The 19,739-nt window shown below is 41.4% G+C and overlaps 1 protein-coding gene across 5 annotated transcripts in view; it reads right to left on the bottom strand.

Annotated features, from left to right (window-relative positions):
* CALD1 (caldesmon 1) overlaps positions 1-19,739 on the bottom strand; it is a 189,873-nt gene that overhangs the window by 99,187 nt on the left and 70,947 nt on the right. Inside the window, exon 1 of one of the 5 annotated variants that reach the window (XM_036905564.2) lies at positions 87-201. The exons of the other annotated variants lie outside the window; for them this stretch is intronic. The gene's annotated coding sequence lies outside the window, so the exon portion shown is untranslated. Of the gene's footprint in view, positions 1-86; positions 202-19,739 lie in introns of those variants that run through there. 5 annotated transcript variants of the gene reach the window in all.

The raw sequence follows: 19,739 nt of genomic DNA, 5'->3' as shown, positions 1-19,739 counted from the left end.
TTAAAGAGCCGTTACGAAGGATCAAGCTGTTTTCAGAACTCCAAAGCCCCGGCTCTTTGTAGCCCAACCATTTGATCCTTTCCTACCTCCTGCGTGATGGTTTTAATCCCAGAAAGATCTTCCCTTTCCAGCTCTTCAAATGAAGAACTCACTTCTCCTGCATTGCTGTGCCATGGAGTCAAGTATTCCAGAATTCCCCTGCATCCCCCAAACCCAAAATGACTACCAGAAAAGGGGAAGCGGGCTCTTTTTGTCCTTGCTTTGTTTACAGAGCTGTCAGTGGTTAGTTAAACTCGGCCTGGAATCTGGCATTTAAGGCCTGCTTGAAGATTGTTTCCTGTGTGGAGCGGGAGGCCTCCACTTCCTCTGGAATCCTAGACTCTCTGCTGCACTAGGATCACAAAAAATATTTTCCAGCCCTTTCTATGCACAGGAGACAAGCCATTTGCCCTGCATCAGAAAATAAGGAGTTGTGTAAAACCTAAAGCTATCACCTAATAGCATCTTTGTTTCAGGTGGCAAAAATCAGCACTTAGATTTTGAAGCCAAGTGCAGAAGGCTTAAACAAATTGTTAGATTCTTTTTTCCCCCCCCCAAGCATTTTTTTCCTCTTGAAAAACCCACAAAAACAGAAATAAAATCTCAGCCAACAAAAACAAAACTATACAATGTTTGAATTTTTTCTCCCTTTCCTATCCCCTAGGGTATTATTTCACACTGCTTATAAATCTTTTAGAAATTCAAATTTTGGTGTTTATTTGGGGTTTTTAAATTCTTAGGTGTTTTTCTATCTTACTCTGATAGAGAGTATACTTCAGGTACTTTGCTAGTTATGAAGGAAAGAATCAGTTTTCCTTTTTGTATTATTTCATCCATCATATTTCCTTTTATTATTTCATCCATCCAGGGAAATTTTTCTATACTTTTCAGTCCACACTCTCCACAGTGATTTGAGGGTCCCCGGAGAGGAGGTCTGAGGACCTTTCACCCTGGGGTGCACAGTGCACGGTGCGTGGGGACAGCCCTGTGGGCAGTGGGCCAGACTCTGGTCACCTGAATGCTAGGTGCAGGGAGAGAATAAACTCTTCTCGCTCCTTTCTTGGATGAAGTCTTTTGTTGTATATAAACCACTTCTCAAATAACTATAGCAACAGCAAACAGAAATGGGAGAAAGAGGTCTGCCATAAGCAAACAATGTCATTTGTCTTAGTTCATTCAAGTAACTTGGAGACCATCCTCTAAAAGCCTCCGGGGCCCACTCCTCCCTCACCCACCCTAAGTAGTCCTGCTGGCTGCTAGTTAGCAACAGCAGTTCCGGTCTCTCAGCCCATACCTCTGGTGGAGGTGCTAATGAGCAATGAAATATATATCCTCAGGAGGCTGAAGATGCCCCGGGCTGGCAGAGCCTGGCCCGCTAGTGGAACACTCGAAGGGGAGTGAAGCTCACCGACAGCCTGTGGTCATTTTGGCTGGCCATCCTCGCTGGCTCTAACCTAGTCCAATTCTTTTTCTGCTACCATCCTGTCCTCTGGCTCCTCAACTTTTATTCTGTACTCAGGCACTTCTTTTCTTACCCAACTATAGAAAAACTACCTATCCACTTATTTACTCATTTGAATGCTGCTGAGCATGTAAGTGGCGCTGGGGGGTGGAGAGAGAGAGAAGGAGAGAGGGAGAGAAAGAGAGCGCATATTACACGATGCACCTACACAGACAGGTGCCCTTCTGGATTATGGTGTGCGGGCATGTGGGGAGTATAACTGAGGGGGAGGAAAACGCACATCTGCCTGCAGCGGTGTGACTCTCCGTTGCGGTGGGCACCGTTCAGTGGGGAGAATGTGCGAGTGTCTGTAAAAATGGCTCTCAGTTGGTCTCACACTAGGATGGGGCTGGAGGTCTTCCTTAATCCTCACAACTTTATAAAACAGCCTCTCTGAAGCTCTCTGACACTGTTCAGATGTAAGGGGAGCCACGTCTTGACGGATTTGTGGTTACTTTTTCCCCCTTTGGGAGCAGCAGTCCCTGTCCCCGGTAATCTCTCCTGTCCTTCCCTACTCCCAGTCAATGCTGAACGCATTCCAGCAACATTGGTCAGGAAACGAACTCTTAACCAGTCAAGTGATGAAATGTCATGGCAAAGAGATTCTGTGAACTGTGGAGCATTGAGTGTCATGAAGGGACAGAGTAGCCTGACAGAGAAATGCAGGCTAAAAAGGAGGTATGTAGCAAAGAATATGACAGATAGGTTCTTGAAACATTTTATGAAAATCTAAACTTTTTGTGCTGGGGAGATTGCAAGAACTCTGATATGACTCTTTGCAAAGGGAAAAAAAGTGCTTTACAAAGGCAGATGAACCATTACCTACTGATGTATCTTGTCTTTTCAATGTGGGTTCTCAAACAGCAGGTTTTCTTAAAATAGGGCACCCCTACGCTGCTGTAACGAAGTAATAAATCAGAGTTACAGATTCCAGTCAGTTAACACGCTGCCCTTCCTTGTGGTAATGACCCACCACAAGCCCAGGCAAGGGCGGGAGAAGGCTGAGAGCAGGTGGCTCTCTAATCCGGCACTCATTATCAGGGGAAGAAGCCACCTGGAGAAAGCTCAGTCCTATCCAACTTGAAATCATCCTAAACTGAGTAGTGCGTAGTTGGCAGAATGTCCTTGAGATTTTTGGTCAGTGCTAATATTGGTCTGGGAACACATCAAGAATAAAATCTATTGTATCAGGGACACTGGGTAAGTGAATGCAGCTTCTAAAAGTAACATTTATTGAATACATACCGTGTGATCGGTCATTTTTTTCTTCCTTTAAAAATAAATTAGTGGGCTTTATTTCTTTATTTCCATGAGACGATAGAGGGCAAGGAACACCTGAGACACCCAGGGGCTGGGAGGGAAGGACACAACAGATCCTTCCCTGGGGTCCTCAGAGGGAGCGCTGCCCTGCTCACAACCCGATTTTGGACTTCTGGCCTCATATCTTTTGTTCTAAGACACCCAGTTTATGGCATTTTGTTAAGCATAGCTCTAGAAAATGAATACAGCCTATTATTAACATCTTTTTTTTTTTTTTTTTTTTAATAATTATTTTTTATTGAAGGGTAGTTGACACACAGTATTACATTACATTAGTTTCAAGTGTACAACACAGTGGTAGAACATTTATATACATAATTCTAGGTTCCAGCTATCACCCTACCAGGCTGTTACAATATCTTGACTATATTCCTTATGCTATACATTACATCCCGGTTACTAATTTATTTTACCATTGGAAGTCTGTCCTTTTTTTTTTTTATTTTTTTTATTTTATTTATTTTATTTATTTTTTTTTTGTGAGGGCATCTCTCATATTTATTGATCAAATGGTTGTTAACGACAATAAAATTCTGTATAGGGGAGTCAATGCTCAATGCACAATCATTATTCCACCCCAAGCCTAATTTTTGTCAGTCTCCAATCTTCTGAGGCATAACAAACAAGTTTTTACATGTAGAACAAATTCTTACATAATGAATAAGTTACATAGTGAACAGTACAAGGGCAGTCATCACAGAAACTTTCGGTTTTGCTCATGCATTATGAACTATAAACAGTCAGTTCAAATATGAATACTCATTTGGTTTTTATACTTGATTTATATGTGGATACCACATTTCTCTCTTTATTATTATTATTTTTAATAAAATGCTGAAGTGGTAGGTAGATACAAGATAAAGGTAGAAAACATAGTTTAGTGTTGTAAGAGAGCACATGTAGATGATCAGGTGTGTGCCTGTAGACTATGTGTTAATCCAAGCTAGACCAGGGCAATAAAACATCCACGTATGCAGAAGATTTCTCTCAGAACGGGGGGGTGAGGTTCTAAGCCTCACCTCTGTTGATCCCCAATTTCTCACCTGATGGCCCCCCTGCGACTGTGCCTGTCTTAGGTTGTTCCTCCCTTGAGGAATCTTACCCGTCTCTGGCTAACCAGTCATCTTCCGGGGCCATACAGGGAAATGTGAAGTTGGTAAGTGAGAGAGAAGCCTTATTGTTTGAAAAAGTTAGCTTTTTACTTCTTTGCATATTTATGCCCTGTGGCTTCTATGCCCAGCATTTGTCTTGAGGTATCTTTACCACTTGGAAGAATTATGATACTCGGTAAATTTGATATGAGGCACGAATTCTATTTAAGGGTTGTAATTAGGAAGGAAGAAGAAAAGCTATAGAAGTAGCAGGCGGAAGAAAACATGGGAAGATTGATTATTTCTTTGATATATCTTCTTGTAGAGTAACTTCAGCATGTATAGGTTTTAAGCTACTACTTAAATTGCACACACACATTAACATGATAGGAGTATAGTTACAAAACCAAAGCATATCTGTAATTACCAGCCATCTCCAGTGAAACCAAGAAAACCAGTTAGGCACCTTAGGCATTTGTGAAAACTTATCTATGATATGGTGGATATTGTCCAAATGAACTTGAACAGTCTGAGAGAAATCAGACAAATTAATACAACCCATTCCTGGGGACTGTTCACATGCCATATGTTCTTTTAACAATAAATAGTTTGTAGTTGTAAGACTTTGGAGCGCTACAATTTGCACTTCTCCAAATTCTTGGTTGAGTTCCAACAGTATAGATCCAGTCCAATTTTGTTGTTTTACTGTATGCACAGGCCAGCTTAGATATCTCCTTCCTCATTCCCATGGCAGGTCCAGGAACTGGTGGGATGAGTGCATCTACAGCTGTAGCAGTGTGTGGATCTTTGTTGGGGTTTTTTGATGATCATCTTCTGGCATGAGTCTTCCAGAGGGTGCAGATGTTGGAAGTTCTTTTTCATATCGTATCTTAGTTCATTTTCGGGGTAGCCCAATTAGGCTTTGATCCTCTGTATAAACACAAACAGACCCTTTGCCTACACTTTTATATGCCCTTTATACCCTTGTGTAGAACTCGTTGGAGGTTACCACACAGGAACTGCCCTTTTTTTTTTTTTTTTTTGCTATCACTAATCTACACTTACATGACGAATATTATGTTTACTAGGCTCTCCCCTATACCAGGTCTCCCCTATAAACCCCTTTACAGTCACTGTCCATCAGCATAGCAAAATGTTGTAGAATCACTACTTGCCTTCTCTGTGTTGTACAGCCCTCCCTTTTCTCCCACCCCCCCATGCATGTTAATCTTAATACCCCCCTACTTCTCCCCCCCTTATCCCTCCCTACCCACCCATCCTCCCCAGTCCCTTTCCCTTTGGTACCTGTTAGTCCATTCTTGAGTTCTGTGATTCTGCTGCTGTTTTGTTCCTTCAGTTTTTCCTTTGTTCTTATATTCCACAGATAAGTGAAATCATTTGGTATTTCTCTTTCTCCGCTTGGCTTGTTTCACTGAGCATAATACCCTCCAGCTCCATCCATGTTGCTGCAAATGATTGGATTTGCCCTTTTCTTATAGCTGAGTAGTATTCCATTGTGTATATGTACCACATCTTCTTTATCCATTCATCTATTGATGGACATTTAGGTTGCTTCCAATTCTTGGCTATTGTAAATAGTGCTGCAATAAACATAGGGGTGCATCTGTCTTTCTCAAACTTGATTGCTGCATTCTTAGGGTAAATTCCTAGGAGTGCAATTCCTGGGTCAAATGGTAAGTCTGTTTTGAGCATTTTGATGTACCTCCATACTGCTTTCCACAATGGTTGAACTAACTTACATTCCCACCAGCAGTGTAGGAGGGTTCCCCTTTCTCCACAGCCTCGCCAACATTTGTTGTTGTTTGTCTTTTGGATGGCAGCCATCCTTACTGGTGTGAGGTGATACCTCATTGTAGTTTTAATTTGCATTTCTCTGATAATTAGCGATGTGGAGCATCTTTTCATGTGTCTGTTGGCCATCTGTATTTCTTTTTTGGAGAACTGTCTGTTCAGTTCCTCTGCCCATTTTTTAATTGGGTTATTTGTTTTTTGTTTGTTGAGGCGTGAGAGCTCCTTATATATTCTGGACGTCAAGCCTTTATCGGATGTGTCATTTTCAAATATATTCTCCCATACTGTAGGGATCCTTCTTGTTCTATTGATGGTGTCTTTTGCTGTACAGAAGCTTTTCAGCTTAATATAGTCCCACTTACTCATTTTTACTGTTGTTTTCCTTGCCCGGGGAGATATGTTCAAGAAGAGGTCACTCATGTTTATGTCTAAGAGGTTTTCGCCTATGTTTTCTTCCAGGAGTTTAATGGTTTCATGGCTTACATTCAGGTCTTTGATCCATTTTGAGTTTACTTTTGTATATGGGGTTAGACAATGGTCCAGTTTCATTCTCCTACATGTAGCTGTCCAGTTTTGCCAGCACCACCTGTTGAAGAGACTGTCATTTCGCCATTGTATGTCCATGGCTCCTTTATCAAATATTAATTGACCATATATGTCTGGGTTAATGTCTGGATTCTCTAGTCTGTTCCATTGGTCTGTGGCTCTGCTCTTGTGCCAGTACCAAATTGTCTTGATTACTATGGCTTTATAGTAGAGCTTGAAGTTGGGGAGTGAGATCCCCCCTACTTTATTCTTCTTTCTCAGGATTGCTTTGGCTATTCGGGGTCTTTGGTGTTTCCATATGAATTTTTGAATTATTTGTTCCAGTTCATTGAAGAATGTTGCTGGTAGTTTCATAGGGATTGCATCAAATCTGTATATTGCTTTGGGCAGGATGGCCATTTTAACGATATTAATTCTTCCTAGCCACGAGCATGGGATGAGTTTCCATCTGTTAGTGTCCCCTTTAATTTCTCTTAAGAGTGACTTGTAGTTTTCAGAGTATAAGTCTTTCACTTCTTTGGTTAGGTTTATTCCTAGGTATTTTATTTTTTTTGATGCAATTGTGAATGGAGTTGTTTTCCTGATTTCTCTCTCTGTTGGTTCATTGTTAGTATATAGGAAAGCCACAGATTTCTGTGTGTTGATTTTGTATCCTGCAACTTTGCTGTATTCCGATATCAGTTCTAGTAGTTTTGGGGTGGAGTCTTTAGGGTTTTTTATGTACAGTATCATGTCATCTGCAAATAGTGACAGTTTAACTTCTTCTTTACCAATCTGGATTCCTTGTATTTCTTTATTTTGTCTGATTGCCGTGGCTAGGACCTCCAGTACTATGTTAAATAACAGTGGAGAGAGTGGGCATCCCTGTCTAGTTCCCGATCTCAGAGGAAATGCTTTCAGCTTCTCGCTGTTCAATATAATGTTGGCTGTGGGTTTATCATAGATGGCCTTTATTATGTTGAGGTACTTGCCCTCTATTCCCATTTTGCTGAGAGTTTTTAACATGAATGGATGTTGAACTTTGTCAAATGCTTTTTCAGCATGTATGGAGATGATCATGTGGTTTTTGTCTTTCTTTTTGTTGATGTGGTGGATGATGTTGATGGACTTTCGAATGTTGTACCATCCTTGCATCCCTGGAATGAATCCCACTTGGTCATGGTGTATGATCCTTTTGATGTATTTTTGAATTCGGTTTGCTAATATTTTGTTGAGTATTTTTGCATCTACGTTCATCAGGGATATTGGTCTGTAGTTTTCTTTTTTGGTGGTGTCTTTGCCTGGTTTTGGTATTAGGGTGATGTTAGCTTCATAGAATGAGTTTGGGAGTATCCCCTCCTCCTCTATTTTTTGGAAAACTTTAAGGAGAATGGGTATTATGTCTTCCCTGTATGTCTGATAAAATTCCGAGGTAAATCCATCTGGCCCGGGGGTTTTGTTCTTTGGTAGTTTTTTGATTACCGCTTCAATTTCGTTGCTGGTAATTGGTCTGTTTAGATTTTCTGTTTCTTCCTGGGTCAATCTTGGAAGGTTATATTTTTCTAGGAAGTTGTCCATTTCTCCTAGGTTTCCCAGCTTGTTAGCATATAGGTTTTCATAGTATTCTCCAATAATTCTTTGCATTTCCGTGGGGTCCGTCGTGATTTTTCCTTTCTCGTTTCTGATACTGTTGATTTGTGTTGATTCTCTTTTCTTCTTAATAAGTCTGGCTAGAGGCTTATCTACTTTGTTTATTTTCTCGAAGAACCAGCTCTTGGTTTCATTGATTTTTGCTATTGTTTTATTCTTCTCAATTTTATTTATTTCTTCTCTGATCTTTATTATGTCCCTCCTTCTGCTGACCTTAGGCCTCATCTGTTCTTCTTTTTCCAATTTCGATAATTGTGACATTAGACCATTCATTTGGGATTGCTCTTCCTTTTTTAAATATGCTTGGATTGCTATATACTTTCCTCTTAAGACTGCTTTTGCTGTGTCCCACAGAAATTGGGGCTTAGTGTTGTTGTTGTCATTTGTTTCCATATATTGCTGGATCTCCATTTTGATTTGGTCATTGATCCATTGATTATTTAGGAGCGTGTTGTTAAGCCTCCATGTGTTCGTGAGCCTCTTTGCTTTCTTTGTACAGTTTATTTCTAGTTTTATGCCTTTGTGGTCTGAAAAGTTGGTTGGTAGGATTTCAATCTTTTGGAATTTTCTGAGGCTCTTTTTGTGGCCTAGTATGTGGTCTATTCTGGAGAATGTTCCATGTGCACTTGAGAAGAATGTATATCCCGCTGCTTTTGGATGTAGAGTTCTATAGATGTCTATTAGGTCCATCTGCTCTACTGTGTTGTTCAGTGCTTCCGTGTCCTTACTTATTTTCTGCCCAGTGGATCTATCCTTTGGGGTGAGTGGTGTGTTGAAGTCTCCTAGAATGAATGCATTGCAGTCTATATCCCCCTTTAGTTCTGTTAGTATTTGTTTCACATATGCTGGTGCTCCTGTGTTGGGTGCATATATATTTAGAATGGTTATATCCTCTTGTTTGACTGAGCCCTTTATCATTATGTAGTGTCCTTCTTTATCTCTTGTTACTTTCTTTGTTTTGAAGTCTATTTTGTCTGATATTAGTACTGCAACCCCTGCTTTCTTCTCACTGTTGTTTGCTTGAAATATGTTTTTCCATCCCTTGACTTTTAGTCTGTACATGTCTTTGGGTTTGAGGTGAGTTTCTTGTAAGCAGCATATAGATGGGTCTTGCTTTTTTATCCATTCTGTTACTCTGTGTCTTTTGATTGGTGCATTCAACCCATTAACATTTAGGGTGACTATTGAAAGATATGTACTTATTGCCATTGCAGGCTTTAAATTCGTGGTTACCAAAGGTTCAAGGTTAGCCTCTTTAGTATCTTACTGCCTAACTTAGCTCGCTTATTGAGCTGTTATATACACTGTCTGGAGATTCTTTTCTTCTCTCCCTTCTTGTTCCTCCTCCTCGATTCTTCATATGTTGGGTGTTTTGTGCTGTGCTCTTTCTAGGAGTGCTCCCATCTAGAGCAGTCCCTGTAAGATGTTCTGTAGAGGTGGTTTGTGGAAAGCAAATTCCCTCAGCTTTTGTTTGTCTGGGAATTGTTTAATCCCACCGTCATATTTGAATGATAGTCGTGCTGGATACAGTATCCTTGGTTCAAGGCCCTTCTGTTTCATTGTATTAAATATATCATGCCATTCTCTTCTGGCCTGTAGGGTTTCTGTTGAGAAATCTGACGTTAGCCTGATGGGTTTCCCTTTATAGGTGACCTTTTTCTCTCTAGCTGCCTTTAACACTCTTTCCTTGTCCTTGATCTTTGCCATTTTAATTATTATGTGTCTTGGTGTTGCCCTTCTTGGATCCTTTCTGTTGGGGGTTCTGTGTATTTCCGTGGTCTGTTTGATTACTTCCTCCCCCAGTGTGGGGAAGTTTTCAGCAATTATTTCTTCTAAGATACTTTCCATCTCTTTGCCTCTCTCTTCTTCTTCTGGGACCCCTATAATACGGATATTGCTCCTTTTAGATTGGTCACACAGTTCTCTTAATATTGTTTCATTCCTGGAGATCCTTTTGTCTCTCTCTATGTCAGCTTCCATGCGTTCCTGTTCTCTGATTTCAATTCCATCAATGGCCTCTTGCATTCTATCCATTCTGCTTATAAACCCTTCCAGAGTTTGTTTCATTTCTGCGATCTCCTTTCTGGCATCTGTGATCTCTTTCCGGACTTCATCCCATTTTTCTTGCGTATTTCTCTGCATCTCTGTCAGCATGTTTATGATTCTTATTTTGAATTCTTTGTCAGGAAGACTGGTTAGGTCTGTCTCCTTCTCTGGTGTTGTCTCTGTGATCTTTGTCTGCCTGTAGCTTTGCCTTTTCATGGTGATAGGAATAGTCTGCAGAACTGGGACGAGTGACGGCTGGAAGGACTTCCTTTCTTGTTGGTTTGTGGCCCTCCTCTCCTGGGAGAACAGCGACCTCTAGTGGCTTGTGCTGCGCAGCTGCGCGCACACAGGGCTTCTGCTTCCTGCCCGGCTGCTATGGAGTTAATCTCCGCTGTTGCTGTGGGCGTGGCCTGGCTCGGGCAGCTACTCCAAAATGGTGGAGTCGCGTTGGAGCAGGAGCTGCTGGGAGGCTATTTATCTCCGTAAGGGGCCTCCCTGCTCCCTGCAGCCCAGGGGTTAGGGTGCCCAGAGATCCCGGATTCCCTACCTCTGGATTAAGTGGCCCGCCCTGCCCCTTTAAGACTTCCAAAAAGCACCCGCCAAAACAAAACAACGACCACAAAAAAAAACAAGAAAAAAAATTTTTTTAATTAAAAAAAAAAAAAAATTTTTAATTAAAAAAAAAAAAGGTGGTCGTTCGTTTTTCTTTATTCTCCGGTGCCAGCCTCAGGCCTCTGCTCACCGGTCTTTCTGCCCTGTTTCCCTAATATTGGGATCCCTGTCCCTTTAAGACTTCCAAAAAGCACTCGCCAAAACAAAGCAGCAAAAAAGCAAAAAAAAAAAAAAAATGGTCGCTCGCTTTTCTTATGTCCTCTGTCGCCCAGCCTCCAGTGCCTGCTCACTGTTCTTGCTGCCCTGTTTTCCCAGTATCGAGCGCCCTGCACTCTGGCCCGGATGGCTGGGGCTGGGTGTTCGGCAGCCCTGGGCTCCGTCTCCCTCCCGCTCTGCCTGCTCTTCTCCCGCCGGGAGCTGGGGGGAGGGGCGCTCGGCTCCCGCGGGGCCGGGGCTTGTATCTTACCCCCTTCGCGAGGCGCTGGGTTCTCTCAGGTGTGGATGTGGTCTGGATATTGTCCTGTGTCCTCTGGTCTTTATTCTAGGAAGGGTTGTCTTTGTTATATTTTCATAGATATATGTTGTTTTGGGAGGAGATTTCCGCTGCTCTACTCACGCCGCCATCTTCCCCTATTATTAACATCTTGCACTACCGTGGTGCATTTGTTAAAATTGATGAGCCAACCGAGAAATGTTATGAATGGAAGTCCATACATTCTATCAGGGTTCACACTTTGTTGTGTTGCACAGTTTGATGGGTTTTGCCAAATGCATAATACCACACATCCACCATGACATTCTCAGATAGAACAGTTTCACAGCCTTAAACAGTCCTTGCTCTCCATCTAGTCCTCGTTCCCTCCCTCCCCCACTCCAACCCTTGGCAACTATTGGTCTTTTTTTTATCTCTATCACTTTGCTGTTTTGAGCATATGCCATATAGTTGAAACCCTACAGTAGGAAGCCTTTCAGACTGGCTTCTTCCACTTAGCAGTATGCATTTGAACTTCCTCCATGTCTTTTTATGGCTTGATGGTTCTGCTGAGCCATTTAAAAATATGTAAGATTAATTTTATCTACATGATGAATTTGTGACACAGCTACTATAATTGCAATTTTACAGAATTTGAAGGTATGTGCTCTTGATCACAATGATATTCTTGGACTAACCCACTATTTCCCTCTAGGAATTGTTTTCCCTTTCAGGGAACAGGATAAGAGTGCCCCAGAGAAGATCTGAGAAGAGTATTGTCAATGATCTTTGGTTTAATTCTTGGATCATATCAATTCAGGTGAGAAGTGATCTTAAAAATTACCCATGCCTCTTTAATTTCAAAGCCATTTGATTTAAATCATAGAATTATCATGTCTCTGAGATCTCAATTAAATTAAACCTTGCAAATATTTATTAAGCCCCTATTATTTTATCATTGTTACCCTGTAAGACTCATAAACCAGGATGATTAGATTCTGGAAAGCATCACTGCATACTTTTCTTTGAGATTAAGTTAGAGTTTTCTTCTCTTGCACCACACATTCCTGTCCCCAAACAGAATGATTTCTTGGTTATTGCTCTATGGGACCAAGGTATCTTAGTCTTTCAACACTTAGAACCATTACTAGACAGATCCTTCCTCATCTGTCATCACTGTGTGCCCACTGTAAATTTCATGGTCCCCCAATTAGATGAGGACCCACAAAAACATTTATACCATCAATATTCAGTAAACATTTCCTGAGCATTTACTATGGCACCAGGTTCTTATCTGGGCACTGGAAAGACAGCAGCAAACAGACCGAAAGGGTCCTGCCCCTCCTGCAACTTCTGTTTCACACTTTCTTGCTTCTTTCAACTTGTACCAGATGTATCATGCTCACCTTCAACCTCAGATCACAGCTATCACCTGCTTTCTGTTTTATGTTCTTGAGATTTGGGTCTTTGTGGGAGAAATCCAGGGATCATGTTTTGTTTACCCCAAAGGTTTGTGTTCATTTCAGTTGGCTGATCACTGCAACTAAGGGGTCGCTTCTCTTCATCCTACATATACTGGGTGATTTCTGGGGGTGTAACATACCCCAGCAATCCCCCACCTCTGCTCTTTGTATTATCCTCCCTCACCTCAGTCCTTCAGCTGCCCTCTTCCACAAGCCCTTGTCACACAGTGACCTGGACTCAGACTCAGGAATCTGGTCTGACTGTACCTGTAAAACGAGATGGTTGGACTAGATGATGTCCAAGGTTTTATCCCTACAATTATACTCCATATAATACTATGGTTCTACTTCTGCTCTCCCATTGGACAAAGATGACATGTCCATGTTTCCTTCTTTCCAGGTCTAAGTGATATCTAATATCTCTTTTAATGAGCTGATTTAGAAAACATTAGCTTACCGTTCAAGCTGGTCATCCCATAGCATCCTAGATAAAAATGTCTAACTGCCTCTTAAACGTGCCATTCAATTTTCTACTTCTGCACTTTTATTCATACTATTGCATCCGTGTAGAATGAGTGTTACTATCCTCTTCATTGTCTATATTCTATTCAGTCATGAATTTCTGGCTTAAATTTCACTTCCTTCATGAGCGCTTTCCTGAGTACTCTAGTTTGGAAGTGACAGGTCCCTCCCAGAACATCCATCATTCATTTAAGAAATTAATAATGCCTTGCCACAACTTACCTATTGCTCTAAGTATTAGTCAAATATCATATGGACACTCTACTTTCTACATGCATTCATCTTAAGGCCATTTATGAACAGATACTGTCATTAAAAATCTCTGTTCACTATTGGGACATAGCAGGCATTCAGAAATTATAGCTGGTTTGACTCATTGGATTCTGATTCTAGATTTTACCATTCTGAGTGTGGGAAATGTAACTCAAGCTGATTCATCTCTGTATTTTATTGACTGATCAATGTTTACAAAGTGAATTAAAGACCTTGGTAATAGACGATATATGAATCTCAAAAGTTATATAAACCCACATTTACAGTAGTTACACAGTGGATCTGGCAGTGTTTTCTTTCTGACTGTAGAAAATGAACTTTTGTCCTTTTAAAAAAATCCAATTTATCAACCTGCTTTGCTCTTTTCTGAACAGAATGGTTCATTTGGGACTCGAAAACCAAATAAACACATGGATTGAAGGAAAGTTTAGACTTAACTTTAGCTCAGTCTTCACCATCTTGTTCCAAAAATCTGGGCTATTTAAAAAATAAAAAATGCATGCAATCACCAAGGCATGTTTGTCAAGACCAGTAACATAGAAATAAGAATGAATGGGATCCACCTGAGGAACTCTGCCTTCGCATGTTGCTGCCTCTTTTCTCCAATCAGTGCCATCCAGAACACACAGCCGCACTAAGGGCAGGCTACCGGGTTACGACCTGTTTTTTCTCTTTCCTTGCTCAGTCTTTTATCATTAATTTTCTCTGTATTTCTCCATTTGCAAAGCAGAAGACCTGACAGACTTAGCATTACTCAAGTCAATGTCTCGGTGGCCCCATTTCCACCTGAGGTGTAGTGGACAGTTGGGCATTTTAGACCTGTGAGATGACGGTTTTATATATACTGACTTCAGCATGTGGGAAGACAACACATTTAGGGACTGGAGGTTGTATCTTAAAGCATTCTCACAAATACTACCTCCTTCGGAGCACTTTCTATTGTTCAACACTCTGGACTGTTTGCCTTTCCACTAAGGAAAGTAGATGCATCTCTATTTACAGAGAGGAGACCGAGACATTTTGAATTTTGTCATCAGCTTCTGAACCATGCCAATCTGTGGAAAACTGGGGTTATTTAGAAAACCCTCTAAACCAATCTGAAGATTTTCTTAATAGAGTGGGGAGAAGTGACAATTTGGGACACAATTCCTTTTGTGCCCTTTTCAAGAGTTTAAGATACCTTTCTTTGGCAAACTCAAGAATTAGACTGAAAGACACAGGTTAATACCACATCAGGACAGGCCTGTGGCCACTTCTGTTCTCCTGGTCTGGAGAAAAACCCTAAGGCAGAGATGGATGTTCTCCACCAACCTGTGCCCCTGTGAGAAAAAAAAATGCATAGTTTTGCTTAAAAATGTGTAAATGTGCTTTCTACATGTATGCCTGCTAATAGAGGCTAATTCTAATGTGGAGAGGATGGGGTGCTGGTCCCAGCAGAACTCTCCAACAGTGGGCTTCTGAGACAGTATGAACCCGTTACTGAAAACACTCAGGTACTGGTGAAATGGCCATCTATTTCAGGCTGTTGTGAAAAGATACTTTTTAGGATTCTAAGGCTGTGCTGTCCAATATAGTAAACACTAGACACATGAGGGAATTTAAATGTAAAATGATTACAATGAAATAAAATAAAAAATCAGTTCCTTGGCCCCGCTAGTGCTCTGTGGCCACATGTGTCTAACGGCTAGCACATGAGGCAGCGCTGAGGACCTTTCATCACCATGGAAAATTCTAACAGGCAGCCCTGCAGTGGAGCCTTCCGACTCCTAATGGGAAATGACTGTACTGCGAGAAGTAACGGTGTGCAGCTCAGAGACATGAAGGTGTGTAAGACACAGTCTTTGTCTTCAAAGACCTGACATTCCCCTGGAGAAAATGGGATAAAATGTGGGGTATGGCATGCCGGCATCTCCAAGCATGGGTGTGCTCTTTTAATCCCCCTCATTTGTAAACTCTCTATCTTCCTGGAAAGGGTCTTTTGGGCCCGGCAATCTTGCTGTGACTGAGCACTTGCTCCTGACAAAGTGAAATTCTCAGTAAATGCAAAGGAAACTGACATGCTGGCTGAAGCTAGGTTGCACTTCGAACTGCTTAACAAGGCTTGAGCGTGGTTTATTTGGAGCAAAAGATCAGAGGCCATAGGTCTTTACTAATTATAAACATGGTACGGAGATCATCATATTTTACATAGTAGTAATTTTACTTGTGCATGACCCTCTGGCCTTTCTGGTCTATGCAGCTGTAAAAATATGAGCAGCCCTGTTCTTTGTGACTGGTTTTTCCACTGACATTTCCAATTTAGTGATCAAAAACTAGACCCAGAGCCTTAGCCAGCTCTCTTGTTAATATATTAGCAAAGCAAGGGAGTTTAGATGGCAGGATGCAAATCCATTTGTATTGCTGGAAACAATTCAGAGACATGTCCTAGACATACTTTGTCAACAGCAACATTGCTATACATGAAGGACATGCTATTACCAATCAGGGAGCAATTATTCCTTAGGGAGTTTTTCAACTTCTGTTCACCATGATCACCAAATGCATTTCTTGTGTTCTGGAATTATGAAGCAAGTTAGAGGCTATATTGCTGATCATCTCAGATGAAAAGCTTTGAAATCAAACCAAGGGGCATTATCCATTATGTCCCTTGGATAGAATAGGCACATAATTTAAACATAGAAATCTACACAGAAGTTAAATACTAAATTGAAAAGTGCCTAGACTACTTCCTTTTTCCTTGCACACGAGTCACTTAGATGGTAGTCTCACCTGTTTGTTAGTCTGGTAATTTCTGGACTTTTCTTCATGTAAGGAATGGCTCACAGTACAGACTAAAGGCTAGCACAAGACTGCAGGATCTCTGGACCACCTACTCACTGACATGAATTTGTACTGAGATCCCTATTTTATTTCTATTGGAGCACTTAGTCTATAGCTTGCATTTTAATTACTAAGTACGTATCTGTCTTTCCTAGATTACAACCTCCTTGAGGCTATTACTCACTTTTATAACTCTTCAAAGAAGTACTTGAGGGTTCTCTCGAAGAACCCTCAAATAGTTCCTTAAGCAACTATTTTTTCTTATAGTCAGCGCTAGGTTCACACTTGAACTGGAAGGTATTCCACGGCGCTACTGATTCGCTGGACTTAATTGGCAAACGGAAGGACGGGGCTAAGGCATTATCACAAGACCACGTCTCCACTTAGTAACCTTGGAAGCGCTAGTTCACATGGTGATTTCCACTTGTCTTCCTGTAGTAGAAAATAACCTTGTCTTAGAAAGGCATTCTAGTTTCAGGAAAAGGGCTGCTAGGCCTTTGTAACTGAGGGAATAGGTTTGGTCTGGGATGTTCAAAGAGGAAAGAAGGACAAGGAAGACATGGCGAATAAGAAAAGAAGAGCCTCAAGGTTCAGCCGAAACACTTCAAATTTCCAAGTCCTTTGGAGATCCCTTGCCGCTCCTTCATCATAATTAGAAAGCCCTGTCATGCAGATCTGATCTAAATGCTTCCATCAGCCTAAAAAAAGGGCTGCCTGATGGTGCTCTCTAACCATTGCCTAGTAATGAGAACCCTAGGGCTCTCTCCTGGACGTTTGCTGGGGAACCGACCCCTCCCAGGCCCGGTGTTACTACCCACTGGCTATAGGACTTAATCTTTTCTCTCCATCTCTCTTAGGAGCCCCAGCTCAGGTCACAGGGGGACTGTGAGGTTGCCGTCAGCATTCCTGGAAAAACCTGGTGACTCCCGCACGGGGTCAGCAAATGCACGGGAGAAATGCGTTTTGCCTGCTGAGGCTCTAGAAACCTGCACTGCATTGAAGTCTGTAGTTCAAGTATGGTAAGGCATGTATTCAAACCCAAAAAGTCAAAAGGAGGATCTTTGTGATAACTAGTTTGAAATGACATCCCTGCCGGTGTCGGAGAACAAGAAAACTGTTCCGACAGCTGATGCTAGAGATCCTCACACTCTTGCCAGAAATCCCGCACTTGGCTAAATGTAGGAGGACAGCGCTATCTAAGCAGCAGCAGCTTTTTGACTTCTGACAAAATCCACAGAGAGAACAGAAAAATACTGGTAATCAAGGACTTCAACTCAACAGTCACCTAGCTTGTCAAATTAAAACATGTGGTGACCACCTGCGAAGCATGTTGAGAAAACGATACCTTCTGGTTTTTCTACCTGACCTACGATCTCTTTGGAGTACATTTGCATGCCCCAATTTTTCACACTTAAACTATGCTGTCCACAGTCTGTGTAAAGATGACTAAGCAATTTTGTATTAAGTAACCAACACAAGTCCTGCCAATGTTAGAATAATTAACTTTCTGCAGTCTAATATAAACAGTTCCAAGAACTACATGCAGCCTACCAAAAGTATATATTACAAGTAGTCAACGCTGGGGCCAGCTGGCAGACAGATCAACCTATTAAACTCGAATTGTTCAGAATTCAGAGTATTATTTTTCTTTCCTCCTATTATTTTTTCTGCGTCCAACTTTGTTTCTTTGGGAATATTTTCAAGTATACAAAGCAAGAAACTATTGTGGAATTGCACCTCCTGTAAATGAGTATTTTCTTGATATCCTCTGGAACTCACAAATCATTTCCAGGTCAACCCTGTCGACACAGAGGGCCAAAGCAAAAATGGAACAAGTGAATTCACTTTGTTCCTGCTCAACTCGAAGTGTTCATGTATTTCTTGACCATCAGATGGTCAAGGGACTGCCTGACAAATGAACGTGCACATTAAACTATATGCCCACTGGGTACCCAAAACAGCTTATTTGCGATGATAAATCCTTGTGCTGCCTTTACCTGGTAGCCTGGTGGGCCAGGATTTATTGCTAATAAGTTGAAGTCATAGATTTAATCCCACTTGAGATGAGTTAACTATTTGAAAGGAAAAAAAAAAACACCTAAACTCATACCATGTGCTGTGACATTAATCTTGGCCAGCTATTATGGCAGGTGTGGCCTGACTTCAAGTTGGGAAGATAGAGATGGTTACAGGAACCCATTACAGCAGGGGTGCTGGTGGTCCAATGAACGGGAGTACGGCACCACACTAAAGGCCCCTGCGTATGCAGCCTCACTGCAAGCCCCACTGTCTTCTTTACTGTATTTAAATTGTGTTTAAATTCACATATACTCAAGAGTGGTTAAGGCTCTACAGCCATCCTCACAATGAAAACTTCGATAAAAACATTTGACAAATATTTTGAAGTAATAATCACGGACTAATTCCCTTGCCTGGCTGTGAATGCAACTCCTCTGCCCTCCATGCTTGCAGTCTGATGGTGGAGGCAGGCAATAAGTAAATAAAATACAAATTGAAATAAGGGCTGGGAATGTAAAACACAAGCTTCTATGAGAGAGAACTACAGGAATGGCCTAATGGTTTTCCTTGGGCTAGAATAAGACCTAGGCAGTAACAGATTTTTCAACCAGAAATGATATTAATACTCATGCAGACATACATTCATAAAGGAAACATATTTATAAGAACAGAGTTTGTATTCATTAAACAAATATATGTCGACATCTGTTATGTGCCAGACACTCACACCTCTATGTGCTGATAAATCAAACCCTTCTCCACTTCTCTCTCCTAAAGAAGTGGGAGTAAAGTAGCTAGTCAGGTTTGAGGATGGTGAGCTATTCTCAGCCCTTCTTTCCCACCTCAGACCCTGTGTAAGGAACATTAAAAAAATATATGTATATCAGATGCTGTGTGCTGGAATTTATACAGACACCGGGAATCCACTTACGACATTAACTTCACATGGCTGAAGTAGGGGGCATGAATGAGGGCATCTTTCTAGAAACATCCAGCTCAGTGATCTTATGACAAGAAAAATGTGTTTTTCACCCATTAGCAAGCAGAAATTTGCTGATTTAAAGGAAGCTCGTCCACTTTGTTTTTTCAAACTTTGGTTCATGATTCCAAGAAACGAACAGCCCATAATAAATTTACCCCAGTGGTAGAACAGCTCACAACCAGCTTTCCCACTTTGAATACCACAAACAGACCTTTTATTTGTTGACACACAGCCCCTGGACATTCATGAAAACAAGATGTTCTCTTGCTGCTTTTTAAGTTAAACAGATTTAAGTCAGGGTCTCAGTCGAATTTCAAAAACAGATGTTACCCAGCAAAAGGGCTCAGCTGACCCCAGCAAAGAGAGGCTATTTTACTTGAGCTTGAATATTCTTTGTTAGGAGGAAGAGCAATCAAAAATGCCTTAAACTGGAAACAGGAGCAACCCACAGTTTACTCGTGATTCCATTCAGTGACTGCCCAGTGGGCCTGGGTAGTTGCTGGTCATCCAGGGCTCTGGGTTTGGGAAGGAAGCAGGTGAGGGCTGGTAACTGGGAGCATTAGGTGCCTGGTTTTGGAGGGGTTAGTGAGGA

This window comes from Manis pentadactyla, chromosome 7 (assembly GCF_030020395.1).
Source record: "Manis pentadactyla isolate mManPen7 chromosome 7, mManPen7.hap1, whole genome shotgun sequence".
Lineage (NCBI taxonomy): Eukaryota > Metazoa > Chordata > Mammalia > Pholidota > Manidae > Manis > Manis pentadactyla.
The sequence above is the reverse complement of the archived record's forward strand: the minus strand, read 5'-3'. Positions and strand labels throughout refer to the sequence as shown.